Consider the following 23,531-nt stretch of genomic DNA (forward strand, 5'->3'; position numbering starts at 1 on the left):
TTGGCTGATCACACAGCCACATGTAACACACCCATCTCTAACAGCCTAATTTATGAACATATAATTGATTAATTCAATACACAAGCGTGATTGCTAGACCAATAGAGTGGCTAGCAATTTCTGGAACAACACCTAAAATTAATTTCATCAGGGAAAGGAACTTCTTGCTAGTGAGGACGCTATTTGCTATAGACACTGTCTCCTAGTGATATTGATTCAAGTATTGATTCATAATCCAAACCCAGGTCATCACTTTGTTTCTAATAGATTCTAAAAAATTTTATATTAGGAAAGGATCATAACTGTTTGTATGAAATTAATTTTGAGAGCAAAGATATTTTTTGTAGCTACACGCTATTTTAGTACGTTAAAGTAAATGAGTGCAGAATAAGGTTATTTTTCAATGAGGTTTTAGAATTAATGATACAAGAAAGACGCCGTCAAAGAGGCTACTGGGCGAAATGCAAGTTGGCTGTTGTTCTTTAAGTAAAATTTGCTCCTGTGCTGGAGGAAAATTACTGTAATATTTGTAGGCTCATATTTTCCCTATATCAGAGTAAAGTAGATTAGATCAAAAGTGCTTTCACGACTTAATGATGCTGATCATGGTAACGATTAGCAGTTTAAAAAGGAAAAAAAATGTTGGATTGGAGTCAACACAGGTTACATGGTCCATAGTGACATGTCATTAAGGCGTTAATCGTCACAAGCTCACTTTAGTCTTTTCCACAATTGTGAAGGTGCTCTAAACTGGCTTGTTAAAGAGTCCTGCAGCGTTTGAACTTGGAAAACCTCATGTTGCTCACCCACACACTAAGTGGTATGATTCACTCCTCATAGAAGTCATTACCTCTTCGTGTGTGTGTGTGTGTGTGTGTGTGTGTGTGTGTGTGTGTGTGTGTGTGTGTGTGTGTGTGTGTGTGTGTGTGTGTGTGTGTGAGAACTGGATTTATTTATAGTTTAAGCCAGATACAGGTTAAGTATTAAATCCATCAATGCTTCCCTGAAAAGGTTATATAAAGCAAACTTACATTTCCAGTTTAACCTTTACAGGGACATATTGTGTTATATTTCAATAAAACAGACAGAGCAGCAAGGAGAGAGACTGTGTTTTGGTGGTGCTTTCATACAGTGACCTTTGAACCATGCTGCAATTTCTGTAGTGCTCAATAGCCCAGGCAGGCTGCCTTGGAAGAAAACTACAGTTTGGGCTGGCAAATAAAATTTTTGTTGCATATAATGTGTCTACCTAACTTTCAAATTTCAATACAGCAATTAGTCACAACTTCTCCAAGTGAGAAGGAGGAGTACTGTGAGGATTGTGGGCTTGGGTACCTGAGCCCAAGAATTTATTTATTTATTAACCATCACTTAATTTTTAGTTTTTCTAGATGTGTAGTTATTGTACCTTTTATTGTAAGGTCTAAAAAAACACAGGTATGTCTCCATTATCTTGTCTGTGTCCAATCTGTTCTTCAGTAGAAGAGGAACTGTCTCTACAATGGCAGCCTCCATCACAATAGCCTATACCAAGTGCAGGCTCCTTTCATTTTTCTGCCTGCTTGCTCCTCACATCTGGATCACTGCAATCAATATTGAACTTGTAACCAAGACCTTAAAAACACCCACAAGAGTGTTGATCTTTTACTGAGATGCTTTTAAACATCAAGCTAAACTTCCCAGCTCCTCCCACCAACCCCACCCCCCACAAAAAAAAAAAAACAATTCCTTCAAAAAAATCTAAACACTGAACCGAGACTTAATGTCCTTTCAAGCCAAAAGAGCAGTGGTCTAAATCTGTTGAGTCCTGTTGTTAATGACAGAGCAATGTGAGCGAAAACATGGCACTATCCCAGCGGAACCATGAGCATTCATGTGGACGACCACCCTATTACAGGTGTGAGATGGGGCTAAATGGAGAAAAATGATGTCCCGTCAAGCGGGCAGGACCCTGTCCCTAAGCAGTTGTTCAGCAGTTTGATCTACAGCATGGGTCACCTTGTCCACCCATTTACAGCAAAGCTACAGCACACCCAAACCCAATTCACAAAACATCAGGGAAAAGGAAGATGAATCATTGGGTCAATATGATTAGGCAGCCTTCTCTCACCTCTGTGCAGTGTCCTTATAACACTTAACCTTCAATTCTGAAAAAAATGCCTGAAATGTCCCATGGAGAAACCAAGCCAGGAACCAAATGCTGTGTTCACTCACCCTTGAGTACTGCAACCGCATTATTCACTATTATCTTTGTATGCAGTGACTCTAGCTAATTAAAAACATTCTGTTGTGTTTGGCTGGGAGCTTGCAGAAGTGTAAAAGAGTAAAGAGCAGCTTTAAGAATCACCACTGGGAAGAAAGCTATGAAACACAAACACTAAGACTCTAAGCCTGAGCTTTTAGGAACAGCACATTCAATCAGCCGATACATGTAGCTAGGCCAGCTACATCTGAAGTGCTGTCTGCGGTATTACAGTAAAACAACAACAACAAGGTGGCATCATAACACCCTGCCTAACTTAACCATATACAATATACAGTAAGTATAAAATATATAGTAGAATCTCACCAATAAATCAGCCTGGCCCAGATATTGGCCAAAATTCGCTTATTGCAGATATTGCATTACCATATATTATACAGAGTTTGGCCTTAGAGGCTGACAAGTTTGTTTTTTTAAACTTTAAAATTTGTATAGAAAAAAATCCCATGAAAAACATTAATACCAGCATATAATTCCAGTATCAGTTGGGCTATAAACATAGTATATTATTAGCAGTAGTATATATATTAGTGCATATATGTACACTAGTATATATATATATATATATACACTATCTTATGATATTGTTTTTTGATTAAACATTAAAAATTTATATGTTAGATCTTGAGGAGCACCAGGGCACTTGTCCTTAGAGGTTTTGTGGCAACAAATGGAAAACTTAAGCTTATCAAGTAATGGTCTACTGAACAAAACAGGGTGAAGTGAATCGTTTTAGGTGCTGACAGTACACTGCAGGGGGTTGGTGGATCAAAGATGGCTCTCCATTGGTCAATGTCGTTCACTGGCCAGGAGATGCAAAGGAATTTTTATCTTGCTGCTGGGTATTTCCAGGATATCTGGAATAGAGTGTCTGGCTGCGAGAAGGGTGCTGTTTTTACCAGTATGTTATTGGCCAGAACTACTGGGGGTCTTTGAAAGTAGCACTGATCCCATGGAGGTGTGTCAACAATCAAGTGATAAATGAGGGGGGCATACTTTTCCAAGATGGAAAGCAACATCTGGCATAGGAGGAAGCACATGGCACTTGTAAAGGACCTATCATGGATTTTAAATATGCAGTAAAATTTTAATTTGGAAAAATGTGTTAATGTGTCTTCTCGCTGGAGGTATTTGTCTCAAAAATTAGTCCTTTGTTAAAGCTTAAAACGTTTTAATGATGGAGAGCTGCATTTGACAACTGCTATTTTCCAAGCTTTATAAAGCTTTTAATCCTTCTTGCAGTGGTACCACAATTAACCCCATGGTCATATCACTGCTCATGATGAGAGCAGAACGTGGCCAGGAGCTTCTCTCACTTTTCCTTCCATCACAGTAAACCATATCATCCCTGCAACATAATCATTGTAACGCTGTGCAGAACAACTTGACATGCCTCTAATGAGATGTCACCAAAAGGAGGCAGAGAAAGATGCTGGGTGTACACTTGCCTCAATACCTGTACCAAATAAAGTGCTATCCCGATAAAGAGCCATACTTCATACAGACATCCTCATCACGCCCATTTTAATTAATTTGTCAAGATGTTTAATGCATTTGTCATATGTACTGAACCCTTAATGCTGTGAATGTCGGCAAAAAATGTTAAACGTTCACCTGTATGTTTGTGTAAGTGTGTGAACAAGTGCACATTTGAGAATTTGTATGTGTTTGTGCATGCATATGTGAGACACAAAGGACAATCCTATAGGTTGATGGGTGAAGAGTCTGTGTCTCTGGGGAGCAATTGTCCAATGCACCTAACCAATAATGTACTTTTGCTTCATTAGTTGTGCTTTCTATTTTAGCACAACTTGGCCAGATGTCCTCTTAGCAACACACTACCTTTCCCAGAAGGCCCACAGGCAATCACACTCAAAAGTGATTCATTATGGCATTGCTAATAAACCTCTGTACTGCGATGAAAAGCCAGGAATGAAAAATAGTGGCCGTATCCCTTCAGAAGAAGCCGAAGCAGAGTCTTCAAGCAGCACGCAACAATATATCTGATATCTACTGATACAAAACAAAATAGATTACATTCAAATGCAAATTTCACTGGATCACCGATTCAGGGACAGCTGTGCAAACGCCATTCTCAGATTTAAAAAAATTGAAAATGTTTTAAATGTAAAAGCAGGTCATCCTCACGACACAGAGAGACCTATTTAAAAATTATTATAGATAGGCCACAGGCTCCCTGGTCATGAATTTGCATCAATCAATTTTGCTAATGAAACCAATGATGCTTGTTGCTATGGATACCCTTCAAAATTATAGTTTCGCTAGAACGTTTTACTGTTGCTAGGTGACATGAAAACACTGGGACATATTCAATCAGCTGTTAATGAAAGTAGCAACAAAAAAAAAGATAAATAATAAAAACAACGTTAACCTATTTTTTTAGGCAAGGTACAACCACTGTTTCTAAAAACAGTTTCTGTTACTTTCACTTAATGTAGGTCTCAACTGAAGACTATACAATAAACCTTCATGTCTGACATGCTCTAGGATAAATTTACATGCCACATGACGAGTAACCATTTTTTAACCTTAAAACGTGACCTGTGATGATGAATTGACATATTATTATAATTTTTATTTTTATTATTATTTTATTATGCATGTTTATCAACTGCTTTGCCTTATTCTAGTGCTATTTTAATTGTGTTGCGTTTGTGTTTATTAAACCACATAATTAATCTGCCCGCTTGTTTTTTTGTCCTGCCTGCACAGATGCCAAGTGATGTTTAACCTTGCTTCATATGCTTCTTGGATATTTGCTAATGCATAAATCTCTTAACTGTACACTCACAAATCATTACTGTCTCTGCTGAAAAACTGCTTCACTGCCTTCCTCCTTCCTCACCTGGCTGTCTCCATGACTTGTAAGTTCACTGACTTGTCTAATAAAGCAAATTCACATTGTTTGATAAACACAATTGTCAGTAATGATGAGGAGTTCAATATTAGTAGCACTGTCAACTTTGAACTATAAAAAATTTAGGACAGCTTCATGCACAGCATACACATGAACAGACCTTTTTCACAGCAGACATTTTGGCATGTCGTAGCAGAAAAAGCACAAAAAGGACTACATTCCATTTAGGCGAGCCAGTTCCAGGGTCGACACTTGGTGGAACTGAGCCGTTGTTAACTAAATTTGTTTTACCTGTGCTTTTCCTGCTATAACAAGTCAAAATGTTTGCTGTGAAAAAGTCAACTAGGGACTGTTTCTCTGCTGTTACCTGCTACTGATTCCAGTAATTTGATTCAGGGTATTTACCAAGGGCCAATCCCATACCAGTAGTCTCTTCTTGCTAAACTGAAAATGGTATTCTTCACTGCATATTAAGCAAAAAGAAATGGATGGAAAAGTCAAAAAAATTTTATTGAAAGGCAAAATGCAGCAAGAGACAAAGATTGTGTAATTTATATTTTCCTTTCCCTTCCTTTCCAGCATCCATATTGGTTTTCTGTTTGTTGTCCATGTTTAATTTTCTTACAGTGTATTATAACTCCTGAATGAAGTGCTGGTTAGCATTCGGTTCTCAAGCGTCTGATATTGGAACTTCACATCAGCACAACACCAAGACTCACAGTAGTCTGGGTCATGTGTACCATTGAACAAATCTGTGTTTCTTTCACGGATATTTCATTGGGAAGAGCACTAAGTGCAGTCTCGTTTTAATGGTAGACAAGAGTAAGATCTCATCATCACGAGGTACAGCTACCTGCCTGAAAAACAAACAAACAAACAAACAAACATATCACGAAAGCCTCTGTTGTTTGGTTGTTTACTTTATCTCTCCTCTCTGAAACTGAAGCAGGGCTGTTGCTGTGAATGGGATGGTCTATTGGTAAATTGTATTTCTCTTAGAAAAATTTACCAACATGGTGTGGGTGTGAAAAAAAGAAAGAGGAAACGTAAGCATAATGCATACGCCAAGGACTTACATTAAATCAGCTGCCACACATCAATTAAGATACAAAAATACCAGAACAACAACGTGAAGCTTTGGTGACGTACATGCATTGAGATTACAGTGGCACAGCTTTTGCCTTTGATGTAACCCTGATAATTAACTACCAGACAAAGGCCACATACACATTTGTGTGCATCTACAAAGACATTCAGTCAAAAACAGCAGAGTCAAAACAGCTGGATGAATTGGTTGTTACACTATCAGACAGGCTAACAGTGATTTGGCCTTTAATGTATCCAGTCCACTGCTTGTATGGAAGCAATCACTTGGTATAGAAATCACAACAGGAGAGGCTGCAAGCACCCCAAAAGCAAAGAACATCAGGGTTCACTAATCTCTGTCTGCAGCTTCCTCCTCCTCTTCTTCCTCTGCTCCTCTAATCGATACCGGACTCCACGGCACACACTGGGTTAGAAGACGCTTCTAGTCCACTGATCCCTATCTCCGCCCTCCAGCAGATAGGGCCAGTACAGGAAGGACAGTACAAGAATTGCATGCAACAAACTTGTCAGCTTTCAACACTTTTTTTTTCCTCTCAGCTCAACTCATTAGGCCCATTAAGTAATAGGGAGAAGAGAAGATCTGAGGAAACCTGCTAACACTAGTGAAACTAGACTTAGCAGCTAATTTGAGCCCAAAAAAGACCAGATAAAATGCCACTAGACACCATTTGTTTGCGAGTATTTTTCCATCACACAGACACACTTAAGCCTCCAATTTGCAACTCTCTTCTGCATGTGTCTTTTCCTCTCAGCTGCCTAGGTTTTTCCTCTGCTGCCTAGGCCTCCTCCAGGCCCTGCTTCATCACCACAGGTGTTTTAGATGGTAAACCAAATGCTAGGCTATCTCTCCTGAAGGGATGAAATGATAAAATGTAGTAGCAACTTGCATTTCTGAAGGCGCAGAAGCAGGTGTTTTCTGTGGGTGACAAAGGAAGCACAATAACAGATGTAGCCTTGTAACTTGTACACGAGGCAGGTGTCAAACATGAATGTTGCTCGAAGCAGATGTGATTGGAGCGTGCCGAAGCTGTGAAAGGAATGACGCGTCCCTCAGGCAAGTCACATTTCTCCAAAACCCATTAAATCATGCTGAAACAAGATGTAATTCTGCACTTGCCACCCTTCATGACCCACTTTTTTTTTTTTTTTACAAATGTCTCACTGAAGAGGGAAAATGACCCAAGAGGTGGAAGGTGGGGAAGGGAAGATGACCAACGAGTGAAAAAATTTCAGACTGACACTTTAGAACGAATTTGGTTGGGATTTACCCAAAAAATTGTATGCGATTGTCGGAAAGTTCTTTGTAGGGAAATTAGTGGTTTGTGAAAAGATAAAACCTGGAACTGTCAACTCTTCTCATTCAACCGACTTCCATATTGTTCAACTTAGGAATAAAAAATGAAATAAAAGAAAAAACACTTTTTACTCACTCACTGCTCCTTCAACTCCTGCCAACTGTGTACTCAGATAAGGATGTTGTGTCCTGGTATGATAATTTGTCAGTAATTTTTTTTTTTTTATAAGATTCCCTTTCTCTCCTCTACACTTCCTTTCAAGTCCTGCAAGTCTATTAGAATAACCTAAAAACCAGTCATCAGACAGCAGCTTTAAAATTTCCATAGGCATTTGGCACAGGAAATTTTGTCAAGCTTTTGATAAACTGTTGATATTTCTCACTAATTTATCCGAACGTAACTCCTAATGGAGATAAATAATGATAATAAAATGCTAATCAACAATGTGCGGCAGACTTGTCTGCAATGTGACTGCCTGCAAGACAGTTATCACTCACACGGTCACTGGTCACGGTCAAAGGGGATGGGTCCTCTGGGTTTTGAAAAGTATCAGAGAACTACTATATTGTGTCATCAAGATTTGTACAAGACAACAGAATCAACCACAGGAGTGGACAGTAGTCAAGAGGAATCACCTGACAATAACAGACAATATTTTGCAGGTGCATTTACACGAAAGACTACCAGCAAAGATAACTGATTACACCTTGGAAGCAGCTGTTGGAAGCATTGAGTTATTGTTATTGGAAAAAAATTTGGCTTAAGGTGTGGTTCAGGAGGTAGAGCAGGTCGTCCACTAACCGGCAGGTAGGTGGTTTGATCCCGGCTCCTCCAGTTCACATGTCGTAGTGTCCTTGGGCAAGACACTGACCCCCAAATTGCCCCCACTGTATCATTGGTGTGAGTGTGTGTGTGTGTGTGTGTATGTACAGAAAAGCACTGTATGAATGTGTGTGAGAATGGGTGAATGTGGCACAAAATGTAAAGTGCTTTGAGTGGTCGATACGACTAGAAAAGCGCTATATAAGTGCAGTCCATTTACCATTTAAGTTGGCAGGTTTTAACTCTTTTACGACAAACAGGTATGAGTGCGTCAACTGATTAGACAAGGGCACTCCAGGTCCGAACATCAACATAAACAATTGCCATTGGCTGTTGGATTGGTAAAGACAACAGGTTTCTCTCTCATTTCTCTGACATTCTCCTCTCTTTGTGGCAATCAACCGGCTAAGTTACTCTGACAAACTTGGCATTTCATACTAGCCACGACAAACAGTCCTTTGTCAGCAGGTCATTTTTAGACATAAAAGACACTGCGGTTGCATGATTCTGGTCAAAATTATTTTTCTTTCCATTGAGAACTGAGATTTTATCCCACGACTCTTAGGGACTCCATATTTTTTATGAAAACATTTTAATGCAATCCATATTGTCTTCATTCAGAAAGTACAAGCTATACAAGCATTAGATGCTTGTAAAGGACTTGCTGGGTTTTTTTTCTATAGCTCAAACGCAATTGTATGAAATGCTAAATTCAACTAAGTCACTTGTCTACTCTTTAAAACACATTTGAAAAATGTTTTCCTGTGTGTGTTTAAATAAATATAAAAATTGTAACTAATAGACAGTTCACCTGTAGCCTGATGTAGACTGTGCCCCAAAACACTGAGGCTTAGTCCAGTTATGACAGGAGACTGCTTTCAATGTTTGATCCGTTGGTACCATTTTTTTTACCTCTAAACACCAGCAGTTATTGAAGGCCTGCTCCGCTCCTGTGTGATCATCACAGATCCTCACAGTCTATAGACTCAGACTGTTCATGATAAAGCCATTACCGATAAAATCAAGCCGTCAGGCTCATGTGTGGATGCACATTTCAGCTTCAAAATGAAATTAATTTTTAACATTTCTGCCTAACCTGCTGCTTGACACTTTCTCTGTTTTTTCTTTTCTAACATTGGTGTTTAACGTTAGCACAGGTCTCAGAAGATAAAGAACAGTTACAGGAAGGCACTAAGTAGGTGTCGAGCAAAGCATTAATCATTTGTTTGGCAGTGGTGACCAGACTCATACCTACAGTCATAGTCTCCATAGTCTTTTTAGAATGTCAGCAGACAGGAATTTTCCACTGAAGTTTTTTCTGGCCTTCTTGTGATTTTTCTGGTGGATGTGGTAATTGGTGGTATTAATTTTGCTTTCAAAGTAATGCAGGTGCTTTTGACTACCATAGTCCACTTTGAATCTGGTTCCACACAGCAGACCGCATGACTTTTTTGGTGCATAAGTAAAGCGTTTCTTTCAGAACTGGGGGTGGATAAATTCATTTGTTCTTCCTCACCATTGCTGAGTTGTTGCAACTACATTTCTGTTATTTCTAAAATGCTTTTTATTTCACCACAGAAATGAGGTGGGTTTGTTTAAAGCAACAAATTCCCCTGCTAATACAAACATGAAAGAATCTTGGTCATGTAAAAAATTAGATTGCATATGGGCCAGAATCGAGATCAAGATCCTATATCTCGTGCAGCCCTAGACATGAAACAAAACTCAAAACAAGACTTGTACCTGACTTGCACTGGCAAGTTCAGTCCTCTGTAGCTGCACCTGTCATGTGGGCAACCACCTCGACTTGTTCACTACTCACTTTCTTTTCAGTGTAGTGGCTCTCGATACACCCAAGTCAGCCTCTCCACCAAATCCAAAAAAATCAATAGCTACAGCCATAAAATAAAAGGGGTGTTGCCAAAAAAAACAAAACACCACATTGTGGATTAGTTTTACATAAATAGTGCTTTAATGAAGCACTGCAGGCACTTATTATAGTTCATTCAAACCTCAAACCTCCAAAAAAACATTATTACAAAGAGAACTCCTGCACCAAATAATACTGTATATACCAGAAAGTATATATTAGTTCCTTTAGCAGCCTGTGTTGACTGTAAATTATACAATAAAGTCTACTGACATAAAACATAAAAATAATTTGATTTGATAATCTACATTTGTAACTGCATTTAAATCACATTCAAAACAAGGTGTCATTCTAATGCTGAATAAACCATAATAATCATACCATTAACTGTGTAAATCACATATAAACAGTACACCATGTTAGCCATATGTAATACGATAATGTTGTATTTATGTAATTTTGAAAATGACTTTGTATGAATGAGAGCCCAATAAGCCATTGAGATGACAAATACACAGTGCAGAATCCTTTTTTGCAACACGGCACTATTCTTAATATAACAGTGACGACTTAATGTAGGCTATAGAGAAAAATTACCCATGCATTAATGAATATCATGCTTGAAAAGGTCAGAAAAGATAGTTCTGTAATGATGAAGGATCTCATGCCGCAGAGGAGTAAAATGAATATGTGTGTGTGTGTGTGTGTGTGTGTGTGTGTGTGTGTGTGTGTGTAATGGTGTCGGTTTGGAGGTGTTCACTGGGTACGCATACTGTGGGCTAAATGAGAAGCTTCAGGCAGCAAGACTCCAATTTTCCAGTCTCCGCCCCTTCAGCTCACATACTGTGATCAGCTTGAGCATACATGAAATTATAAGCAATCTGTTCTGCACTTTTTGTTCTCTCTCCACATCTTAGCTTATGAAAGACATGCATGAAATAGAGCCGTACCAATCCAGACTGGTAAGGCAGAAAGGACAACTCAAAAAAATGGATGAATGGAACTGAATGGAAGTGCATTCATATATGTCTGTACTGTAGGTGTGAGTTCTTTCAGATGTATGGCTGCGCAGTATTTCTAAATGTGTCTCTGAATTTGCTGATACATTAAGGCATTGATTTGTATGTATTACAGATCTTAACAAAGCTCACCCCCCTGTCATTGTAGAGTAAGAAAGGGTCAGATGTCTAGGAGAAATCTTGGATTCAGGGTGGAGATAATCATATCAACCCCCTTACCCACTTCCAACTCCTTTGTTGTCTCTTGTTATGAACTGACTGACCACAGATCATAGATCATAGATGACAGTCGCAACAGCCGGAGAAACTGCCTCTTCCTATTATTGCAACACAAGCAATTTCAGGAGCATGCAACGTCCAATTCCGGAGTACATATATCAGTCAGGTATATAATGGCAGATCTGCAAGTAATCAAATTTAGTGCAATCTACAGACACAATATAACATCCCATCTAAAATGTTTATGGAAGAATAGATACAAAGAAGCTTACACTCAAATAAATGGGCCAGTCTGCCATTGGGCACCAAGTGTGAGTGATCATAGCTTGATTTACTGGCTCTTCAGCCTAGTGAATTAGTGATTTAAACCTTTTAGTGCTCTTTCTCCTTAATTTTCACCCCTGCCTCTTCTGCTCTTTTCCTCAAGCAAAACAAACAACCCAGTAACAGTTGGCATGCTACTGCAAAATTTTGTATAATTTGTATTCCAAGCACATGACCAGACAGTTCAATCTGATTCACAGTGGCACGAGAATGGTCAGCCGGTTTCTTCTGTTCAGCTCTTCACATTGAGTACAAACAGACTACTATCTATTATTATTGCTGTCACAAATGGCACAAAACATTTGTTTAATTCTGTGGTTAGCTGGCTGTCACCTGAAGTCTTTATGCAGTGTGTTCATGTGCAACTGCAACAGAAGACATAAGGCAACCTGAGCTGATTCATCCGTCCAGCTTGGTGTGTCAGAGCTCTAAAAAATGAACACTTTGACGCTAAGTCGTTTAACTGCAACATTACGATTTTTCTCCACGTGACCAATATAGTTATCTACCTAGGTGAAATGTTTTCCAGCTATGGCAATGTGAGATTTCAAATACGATGGTTTGTGGAATTTTTATACGTGCAAGGTCTTCTTGAATTTTTCCTACATTGTAAATTAAGACAATCGGCCCCTGGTTGTGCCTTTCCAGCCAGTACATTTTTGCATGACCTGACATGCAAAAATGGCTCTGCTTTTTTTGGGCCTTTTTGATCTCAGACTATATAATACAATTTTTTCTGGAATCTGATAGAAACTATCAGAGAAGAGCACAAAGGGACTTCTCTTCACACCTTTTACACAGGCGCATTTCCTCGTTTCATAGCTGTGCTAGTCATATATTAAAATGAAGTGACACCAGAGTTTTGAGGTCAACCGAGCTCATCATATCTAAAATGCTATTAACACCCATACTGTCATCTGCTGTGCTCATCAGAATTGAATGAGTTCAAAGATTACACACAATCCTAGGGCGTTCGATTCGAGTTCCCTGATGGAGCGAGTCCTTCTTCTCTGTTCCAAATCTCTCCAGTAACTCTAACCCCTGAGGAGGCTACCATCTGAATACTGATGTATTCATTCCCCTAGCCAGAACACAGTGAAGAGCCATAATCCCAAGGCCCCCTGCACAAGGACGTCCCCCTTGAACCATAATCACCCTTACATCTCTTATCAGCAAAGCCTGGAGAACATGATTAAAAAGTGGCCAGGACATACTGCCTCTGCACCTGGGATATGACTAGGCCCTGCTGTCGCATGTCAATCACGCTGTGAGGTGCAGATGTGCACTGACTCGCGACCCCCACTAGCCAATTACAATGACTGGAAAGCCACATATATGCCGTGCAATAAGGGGTCTCTGCAGAAATAGTGGGGTCTCATAGAGCAACAAGTGTATGCTGATGACTATAGGGAGAGAGACAGCTCTGCTGCTCTACAACTCTAAGAGATGACAAGGAGCAAGGAAGAGTCAGTGGCAGCTGGTCTCTAGTGGTGTGGGGCAAACCACTGAAAGTCAAATCTCTCATAAAGAGAGATGGATTAGGCAGTAGTAGGCAGAGGGAGCAGGGATGAAAAAATCAGTAAGTGGAAGAAGCAGAATACAGAGAGAAAAAGCAAGGTGCAGTGGTCTCTAGCTTGAAAGCTGATAAGTCTAGGGCTAGGGACCTGGAAGGCACAGTGTGTGTTTCTCCTGACAGACGAGTGGGACTATAAGCACTGAAACGGTCACAGAGTGAAAATGGATGGATACTGGTTGATTCCCATGGCTAATCAGAAAGAAGAAAGGGTAGCATGGTTAAGACTGAACATGAAGAAGAGCAGAAAGGTAAATGGAAAGAGGAAATTTGAGCTTTCACAAAATGAAAATGCAAAATGAGCAAAAAAGTTATTGAAAAAGGTACTGAAAAAAAAAAAAAGGAATACGATGAACATAAGACCATCATGTTTAGCTCCAACACCCTGGGACCTTACCAACTTGGATGCTGTTTCAGTTTTTAAAACCTACATGAGAGATGAATGCAATTTTTCTGCTATAGATTACACTCTGTGGGCTGAAGAATTTTTTGTGCAACACAAGTCTCCCTCAGTCAGCATGAAGTATCCTACTCCATAGTCAACTTCTTCCAAGACAACAATGACAGGTGGTTCTGGTTTTAAGAGTCAAGTTTGCACCTAAAAGCCACAATGCATAGAAATACAAAGTCTACTACACACCAATTGTCTTGTCGTGGCCAAATGAAGACAAGCAGAGTTCTACTTTTTAGAGGTGGTCTGGCAATGCTAGGAAAGGCACAATATTGAGCAGCGAGCTCTTTTATGCCTGTAGCACTATAAAATGCCCATTTGGATATGTTTCAAAAGAGAATATTGATGTTTGATAACATTCACATTCACAAATCAAAGTGAAGTGCAAGGCTGCCAGTCGAGCTGGCTGGCAAACATGCCAGCAAGCGGGAATTGTGAAGGCACGGAGGGCTGGTTCACAAGATGGAGAGCTTTAGGAGTTCTGTGCCAGGATCAATTCTAACAATGTTCATTTTTTGCATGCACCAAAGGGAAAAGTAGTCAAACAGAGACAGAGACAGATTAATATGACAGTCTTCCGACCTGAGACCTGTGGCGAGATGCCTGAGTTTTAGCTGAATAAATATTCATGGAATACAGAATTTCACCATTTACCGAACATATGCATCTCATATAATATAACCAACCATATGACATGGCTATATCATACAGTGACTTTGTTATCAGTCCACGGAAGTTATCACACATAGGTGACAAATTAAAAGGAAAAAGGAGCATAAAGTGCTTCAGTAAGGCTTTGGGCCACCACCAGCCTTCAGAACAGCTTCAGTATCTCTTCGTCTACTTTTTGAAGTCCCAGGAGTTCTACTGGAGGGAAGAACACCATTTATCCAAAAAATACTCCCTCATATGGTGTTTTAATGATGGTTGTTTGGGATAACTGTCTAACACGTCAGTCTCAAATCTCCCTCAGGTGTTCACCTCGGTTGAGATCTGGTGACTGCCAAGGGCATAGTAATAATCATTCACATCATCATTATACTCATCAGACTATTGAGTGACACCTAGTTCCCTCTATGGAAGCATCTGCATTTGTTATGTTTCAGCTATTCCAGTTTTTTCCGTAATTCCTCACAATCTCAAGTTGTTGAATACTTTTTGGCAACTTGGCCAGAAAAATCATTAGATTTAATTACTTTCTGGTCTAGTCCCAAATGTGTCCCAAAAATTGTTAAAACGGTTTATCTAGCGTTTGTGCACTACTTGTTGTTTGTAGCTGTTAAATCTGGATGGGAAATATCTGTATGCTGAGACTTGCTGCAGGTTCTTAAAAAATTGTCTGATTTCACAGTGGCTGACCATACACAGCCTGTACTACTGCTGCTGCTCCCGAGTTAGTTTAGTTTATCTTTAAGCCACTGGAGTCTCATAATAAAAACTTCTGCTGTCTATCTCCAACCGAATAAATTCATGGCTCTACATGTTAAAGAAAATCCTGCCCTGGCATAATGCCAGGAAGATAATTTTTTTACACAGGACTATGAACTTTTTAAATAACTAACTCTTTCCAGTGGAAAAAATTTAAATCATGTATTAGAAGTTGCCATTTGGGACATCATGTCAGTAATTGTCATTAATTTTACCCTTTTGCACTATTTACTGAACTAACTAAACAATAGCAACAGTCTGACAAAATAACAGGGTCTTATTGCAATGTGTTCCTGTATTGATGGACTCTTACATTAACTTACATTTTATGACTCATCACTTGAATGACACAAAGTGGTAGGTAGGGATTGGCTGCTATGGCAACGAGTATTGTGCAGCCAGGGTAGTGCTGGATGAAAGCTATGGAAAGTTCTTCCCTGTGCAAACTAAATTAAACTTCCCTTAGACATTACAAAGTGTGGTCAAAACGCAACTTCTTTGGAGACAGGGTAATATCAAAAAGCAGAGCAGAGCTCCACCGTGCAAATGATACCGCACTGTATTCGTCTCGAAAACAAATCCCTGGCAGTTCAAACAATCCATGAAATTAGAGGTTAATCATGGATGATTACTACAAAAAAAAGCGAGCAAGATCTGTCCAGTCCACTTGCATATCCTTTATTAGTTTACAACTTTAATGTGTTATTGATCTGCAGTGAGGAAAATCTAACCTCCCTTGTAGCATAATAATGAGGGCGAGGCTACAGCAAGGAGACCATTTATCTGTGTCATCTCTTCCTTGCCTATGCGTTTGACTGAGACTCAGGCCATTTCAGAGTCCATTTTATAGGCCATCTTTGAAATCCACCCTGATGTACAATGACCTGAAAGGCTTTATGAAACTGCGTGAATGTAAGGCTACCAGCTGTCTCAGACACCAGCTTTAGTTTACCTTTGAAGAAAATGATCGTTATGTCCTCTCATTTTTACTTTGCATGCCACTAGGGGGTAAATGACAAGGAGACGGAGGAGACATTTCTTAAAAACAAACTTTTCTTTTAACCTTAACTTAGGTTCATGTCTTTCATTAAGAATTTCAAGTATTTACTGTATGCCTTTCATGTGTATTAATAACATGCTTGATATTGTCCCTTAATTCACTGTTTAATAGTGTTTGTTTGTGTATTAAAAAATATAAAGGTCAAGTAACTTATATACGAAAAATTTACAAAGATTGTTTGAAGATATAGAAAACAGCATTGCGTTAATACCACTTAAATAACTTCAAAACACATACTGTGTATAAAAGGGACAATAAACTAGGCTTGAATGACTTAGGGGAAATTTTCTAATTGTGATTTTTCTGACCCACATTGCAATTTAACTTCCATATTAGCTCCAGGCCCGTATTGGTGGTATACATTCTAGCAAAGTTGGCGACTTTTCAATAGAAATGTTGAACAACTGAGCTGACATTTAGCGAAATATAATATTAATGGTATACTTATCAAAATGATCAAGAGTGGTGTTTCTCTCTCAACAAAATTATCTTTTGCTGAGTGTAACTAGTGCATACACAGACATGCTAAGAACACATTAACCAGACAGCCAAGATTTTCAATCTGTAGTTCGGCCAACCCAAGGAATAATTTTTTTTGACAGCTTCAACTGACTGAATTTGCTACCGACAGTCATTAACTACAGCTAATGAAATCAATGTTCACCAAATAATTATTTTACCTCATTTCACTTGTTAAACCGCTGTGACCTATAGCCTAATTAAAATCCCGGCTCTTCTGACTTGAAAATCACACTCATCTAAATCTAAATTTTAATTTAAAAGTACAAATATCATCCCTACAATGAATTAAAGTCAACTTGCTATGTGCGTATTTTAAGTATCTTTATACCAACTGAGACAGAGTCTGTGGCACTACTTGGCTGTTCATGTAGAGAAGAAGCACATATTATATGGTGTGTCCATTTAGGTTTTCTCTTTTCTCTTGACCACAGGTAGGTCAGAATCCCAGCAGGTGCAATCTATGGCAGGCTGCCTTGCACATATTCTCCTTCTCATTTATCACTGTCGAAACAGTTGACAAGAAGTGCAGTGGATATGGATCATCTTAGACAGTCAGATGAACCATTCCCAAACGCACCGGGTGCACACATGCACAGGCATACTGTCATAAGAAAAATGAGGAGAGAAATAAGCCCATGAGGAATCACGTACATACTGTAGGTCAGTGATTCTCAACAACCAGGACATGACCTGATACTGGTCTGTGCTGTGCTTGCAGCTGCGCCAATGTTAACTGACAAAAGCAGACAACCTCTGCAAAAGCTATAACTGTGCAGGCTGTTCAGCTCTTATCTCCAAGGATCTGTTTTAAGAATAGGGCTCCTGTAGTCACCCTTTCCCTCTGTTACATTTTGAAAACTGCTAAAGTGTATCTTAAAGAGGATTTTTCTTTTCTGTACTCTTAGGTGGTCAAATGCCCTCTACAAATGTCCCCTGAAGCACACCAACATCCAGATAAATGACATGTCTTTGCCTGGCATTGCCACTAGTTGGTATGCGCATGCTTCAAAGGCTAAAGGATGGATGTGCAGTAGCTGGTTAACCTTCACAACTTTGGGGACTTGGGCTCCCGTGTCCAATCCATCAACTGATCAAGAATGCAATGAGACCATGAATCTTACTTCACTTTTCTTGTCAGCACATTGCAAATGGTACTTGCAGATGTAATATCATGTTTGCCCAGCCTGGCACTTATTCAAAACAGAAGCAGAAAACTCCCTTTGGCTTTTCACTTCTCTAACTTTTTCCTCTTGAGTGAACTTGTAGTGTTTATTTACTCTTAAGCCAGAAGTTCTAGCAATCTTTCCACTGGATGGATTCAGACAATTAGACCAAAAGACAGAATGGCTCACTATTGGTGACTATTTACTTGAAAGCGTTGTATGAATGTACGCTTAAGATTTTGTTCAGATAATACTCTCCCTGGCCACTTTATTAGGTACACCTATACAATAGCTCTGCTAAAAATTCTATCTTTACAACATTTACAGTGGGGCTTTCTTTGTTAAAACTTTCAGAGAGGTTGTAGTTTGTGATGGTGTTGTACTGGACCACATTCTAGTGGAATGTGTGTCTAATATTCTTCCCCCTTATATTTGTAAATGGAGTTGGTAAAACATTAGAAACACCTCTCAATATAATGTAGTTCAGTTCAACGAGACTACAAACTCAATAATAAACATATAGTTAAAGGTGCTATATGTATCTATTTGGTATCGCTACAAGGCCAACATTAGCATCAACAGCCTTTTACTTAACAGACTAAAAGTAACGTTGTGAGTTCAACATCAAACTTCTTTCCTTTACTCACCAAGAGCTGTCTCCAGCAGTGGAACATAACACCAATGTTTACTCTTATTTTGCTTCTATTTCTATCACTTCTTCCTTTTTTTTTTTTTTTTTTTTGGCCACCACTGTTAATTTCCCTCACTATCGCCTCTTGAGGTACAAAGTGGTATTACTATACACAGTGGGCTGGGGCTAGCCGGTTAGTATGCTAACTTCAGTAGATATTCCAGCAATGTGTAACATAGATGTCTTTGACATAACGTCAAATCTGCTATTTTTTAATATGCTGCTGATCATTTTAGTTAATGTTTAAATCTTTTAAAGTAAAACACTTACATACAGCACCTTTAAATTACCTCGCTGACAGTGTCAGTCAAAACTGAACCTTAGTATCTTTGTAAAGGTAGAATTTATGGGGAGCTGTTATACTGGACTGCATAATATTTTAAAGGTGTACCTAACAAAGTGGCCACTGAGTGTATATTGTACATTCTTTGAAAATTCATATATAGAAGCCTTATCCAAGGGCGTAGGAGAAAAGTACCTCATTACCCCCTGCGCAAAAAAACAACAAAATTGTGATTCTTTACATATCCAAATTTTTCCATGCAGTACCATTAAGGAATAATAGGTAATTGGGGCCTTAGGTGTGAAATGTCAAATTCAGGGCATTGGGCTTACTTATACTCACAAATTGCTTAATTTATTTTATTTTTTTTTATGTCATCTACCATAGTCATTCTTGTTTCACTATAAAAACTCCCAGTTCACCACATGTGGTGAGTCACATAATTAAAAGCTTCATTGCTCTTTTCTGCTTCTTCTGTTTGAAATTCTATTGAATACAGCAAAATACTGCAGTACGTCTGCTGAATGTAACCCAGTATGAACTGACTTTGATCCCTGTAAAGGTACCTACAAATTGGACTTTCCTACAGCGTCTTGGCAGCAAGATTTTTCTCTCTTTTATTTTTGCAAAACACAGCTACCATTGTTACTGCAACAGTGAACTTGTTTTAGTTTTGCCTGACTTAATTGAATTCATGGAATGTGAATCAGTCTAACTGAACTTGAATCAATTTTGACTTTTATGGTAACCGAATCAATGCTGACCTATGGGAGTTTGGATGACAAAGTAATAACACATCATTCATCTCAATCAAAATACTTGGCCCACAAAAAGCCAGAGGCAGTGAGAAATAACATCTCTAACAATACGTTCCACAGTGGAAAGCGATTCTGAAGGTCTGACGTTTGTTTAAAAACAAGCAAAATATTTGGAAAGCTTGTTGTGCATACATAATGCCACTGCTTGTGGCAATGATCTTATTCCATAGGTGGGCAAGCTACAACAAATAACTATTACAAAGTAATGGTAGCCTCTAAATTTAAAGTTTAGGCTTCAGGGATTGTATGAATTTCTCTCTTTAAGTTGGCACACTAACAGACAACACAAAATAAGAACTGCAGAGATAATTGGAGGCAAAAGAGAAATGTATTTTACTTGAAATATTTGATGCAGGATAAAGCTAGTCTGGTTCCAGACCTCAAAATCGCTGCCCACATCTCACATTATTCAGCAGTTCAAGTAGGTCTGGCATTGTGCTCATTGATGTCTGTTTCCCCAGTTTGAAAACAACCAAGCCAATTAGAGCTTTGCAGACGATATTAAAAATGGCGTCATCTTCCTGTGCCATATTCCAGGATATTCCGTGGACACGAACAACTGCGGACTTGCACACGGACTGCAGACGCACTTCTAAACATGCTACAGTCAGGGGTACAAATACACAGACACATTCCACACATGCGCACTAGAAAACATGATGGTGACCTTCTGAGAGAAAGAAGAAGAGCTCCTTTGTTTGTTCTATTTGGTGGAAAAACCGGAAAAAGTAAAAAAAAACCCAAAAAAACGTGTGCGACCGCTTAACAAGAATAGGCTCAAGAACGCAGGATACAGTACATACATTCAGTGCACAAAGCAAGCATCCAGTTTACATTTCTAGTGCATGTTCAGTCGGCACACTTGTAGTCCGAATGCAGACTCTCGCTGATTTGGGCAGATGACAAACGCGGTTACTCGAGGCCATAAGGAAACCTTAAAATATAGTAAATATAGTATGTAAGTGAATTTTTTCCTCATTTTTTTCCACATCTGTGGAGCTACGCCAGCCAACACTTCACTGCAGCTCTGCAAGGATGTGCCCTAAACACTCAACTTTAAAGACTGTCTGGTAATGTATAGTACAAAGGAAAATCACGAAGGTGGGGAGGCATACCTGAGTGCCATTAGGATGCTGTTTATCATGTGAAGGACATTGTTACCGTAGCCTTGAGCAAACAAGTCCAACAGCTAAATTAGCACAATGAATATGCTAAACATGACCTATGGAAGCAAGGACGAAAACAGGAAGCCTGCTCAGCACGCAGACGAAATAACCTCAGTTTTAAAAAATTCCATATTTACTGTATGCTGTGTGAGCATGCTGCAGAGACGGTTGCCCACATGAAGAAGGACAGATGCAGGGCATGACAGCCCTTTCCCACTCACGGGAGTAGAGACTTTGTTAAGGACTAGTGATTGTCACTCTGTCCCTCACTGCAAGACAGAGAGTAGCTGATGATAATTAACCTTCAACATAATCAGCCAAGACCTCAGAAAGCGATTTCACACAAACCTTGAGAGCAGTGTCATGTATTAACTCATGTAATACACATGTAAATAAAGGAAATTTAATACAAAAATTTTATTAGGTATTCACTTAAAAGCAAAGCTAAATTCCATTTCATTTACAAAGCTAAAATGAAACCAATGCTGTTACGGTAAAAAAAAAGAACTGAACACATACTGAGTTAATATGGTCTGCACAAAACCCAGGATCCACCACGGGTGATAAAACTTTGTATTCCGAGGTTATGACTTATTACGGAGACAGCCTGACCTTTGAATTATCTGAATGCACTAGATACATACTGTTACCTCATTTTGTTTAACATGTGCTTATGTTTAATAAAGCTTATACTTGTCATAGCTTGTTCAGCATGTGTTGAAATGACTTTGCCAAAGTGCCATAATTAGTTCAGTGCACCTAATTGAAATGACTTAATTATTTTATGCAACTGAGATATATTTAGCTTTTTAAGGCTTATAATGGATGTTTCACTGAAGGTAGCAAAAACACTAGTTGCATTTCTTGCTAGATCAGGCAGCTTAAGGTGCCGGCTAAGGGCGGCAATGTAATGGATTAAAACACTGTAAATATTGACTCTGATTGACCATAGTGTGAAATACTGCAGGGATGCAAACATACCAAGAAACAACATACACCGCCCATGAAACGGCTATGAGAATTAACAAGTCTTTCATCAAATGTCATACTTGCTTCATCTTCCTGACCTTTCACCTATCCAAATTGTAATTTCTGACACACCTGTGGTTCAGATATGTGGATGTATTTCTCCGCTAGATAAACACTTGATTAAATAGCAGGTTCCTGTTTCTGCAAATGAGTTGTTCACTCTTCCTTTTTAAGTGCCTCTACCTTAATTATCTCTATTTGATTTACTAGTAATCATGTAACCTTTAACAAAGAGCAGTTGTTGATGGCACTCGAATTACCATAATCATAAATATTCATCATTATATAGTTCTATGTATCTTAAACTGGGAATTTCCAGAGCTAATCTGTAATATCAGTATTGGGTCTACCTGAGAATTTTTTTTTTTTTTTTTAATGGCTGGTGTCCATATTAAGTATAACATAAGATAATATATTGTATACAGTATATGAAGCTTGATCCACTTGCAGTCATTTGTTTATTCTAGCCTAGAAGTTGAAAAAATAGCAGCCTGTGGGCCAGATCTGGGCTGTGGCCTAGCTGCCAATAAATGTACATTACCAAGGGTATACATATAAACTGGATAATGTGTTGGCTAACAAGTAATAATATTCAAACAAAAAAACAAAAAAAAAACATTAAGGTCTGGGTCTCCGTGGCAACAATAAACCAGCAATAGCACCAAATGTGCTGAAAAACTAGCCCTTGGTTAAACCTACATGCCAAACAGTGCCCCAGGTACGCCAGCTGTCAAGAATGCCCCATTGTGCTATGTTAAAACAGTGAAACTGTTTTGTAACACACACTATTGCAAATGAGTGAGCTCTGGAGCACACAAACAAATAAACAGCAGTTGGCAAGTGAAGTGAGCAGCACCACTCCACAAATCTCAGACATGAAGCAATGAAACATAGCCATGAAATTCACAGTCACAGGAGGACACAAAAATTAAATTTGCACCAAATAAAATTGGGTAATCTACCAGCATTTGCACCTCCACCAAGTGCAATACAAAAACAGAGCCATAAAGCTTTACTAGTGCCACTAATAATAAAAATCTGGAATTTGTGTGAGTAAAGTGGAATCCCCAGGGCCTGAACATCTGTGACAGAGTCTTCACCTGTGGGCCACTCCTGTTAAATGAGCCTCCTTCTTGCTTGAGAAGAGGTCTGCTGCTGGTCTGGAACTCGGACTAGCCGAGGTGGCTGGAATGCATGTAAAGATAATCGAAGGCACAATCTGTTTGTAGCAAATCAATTTTATGTATACAGCTCAAATCAGGCTTTCAATAGAAAGCAGTAAGTATACATGGTGCTATTTTCAAGGTCTCATCTGGGCAATGTTTCAACCTTACTGTTTATTGCCTTTTAGTGGAATAGTATCATCACACTTCAACTAAAATTTTATCCAAATTAACGATTCCAGCTGACAACTAACAAAGTAAGTTATTGAGGATTACTTTACATGTATGAAGTCTTTTGTCTAATATGATGCATAACAGTGAAGCAGTTCATTGCATCTATCATCAATTTGATTGATCACAGAATTGATATCCTTCTGAAAAGTTCGT

Source organism: Xiphias gladius, chromosome 7 (genome assembly GCF_016859285.1).
Source record: "Xiphias gladius isolate SHS-SW01 ecotype Sanya breed wild chromosome 7, ASM1685928v1, whole genome shotgun sequence".
Classification (NCBI taxonomy): domain Eukaryota; kingdom Metazoa; phylum Chordata; class Actinopteri; order Istiophoriformes; family Xiphiidae; genus Xiphias; species Xiphias gladius.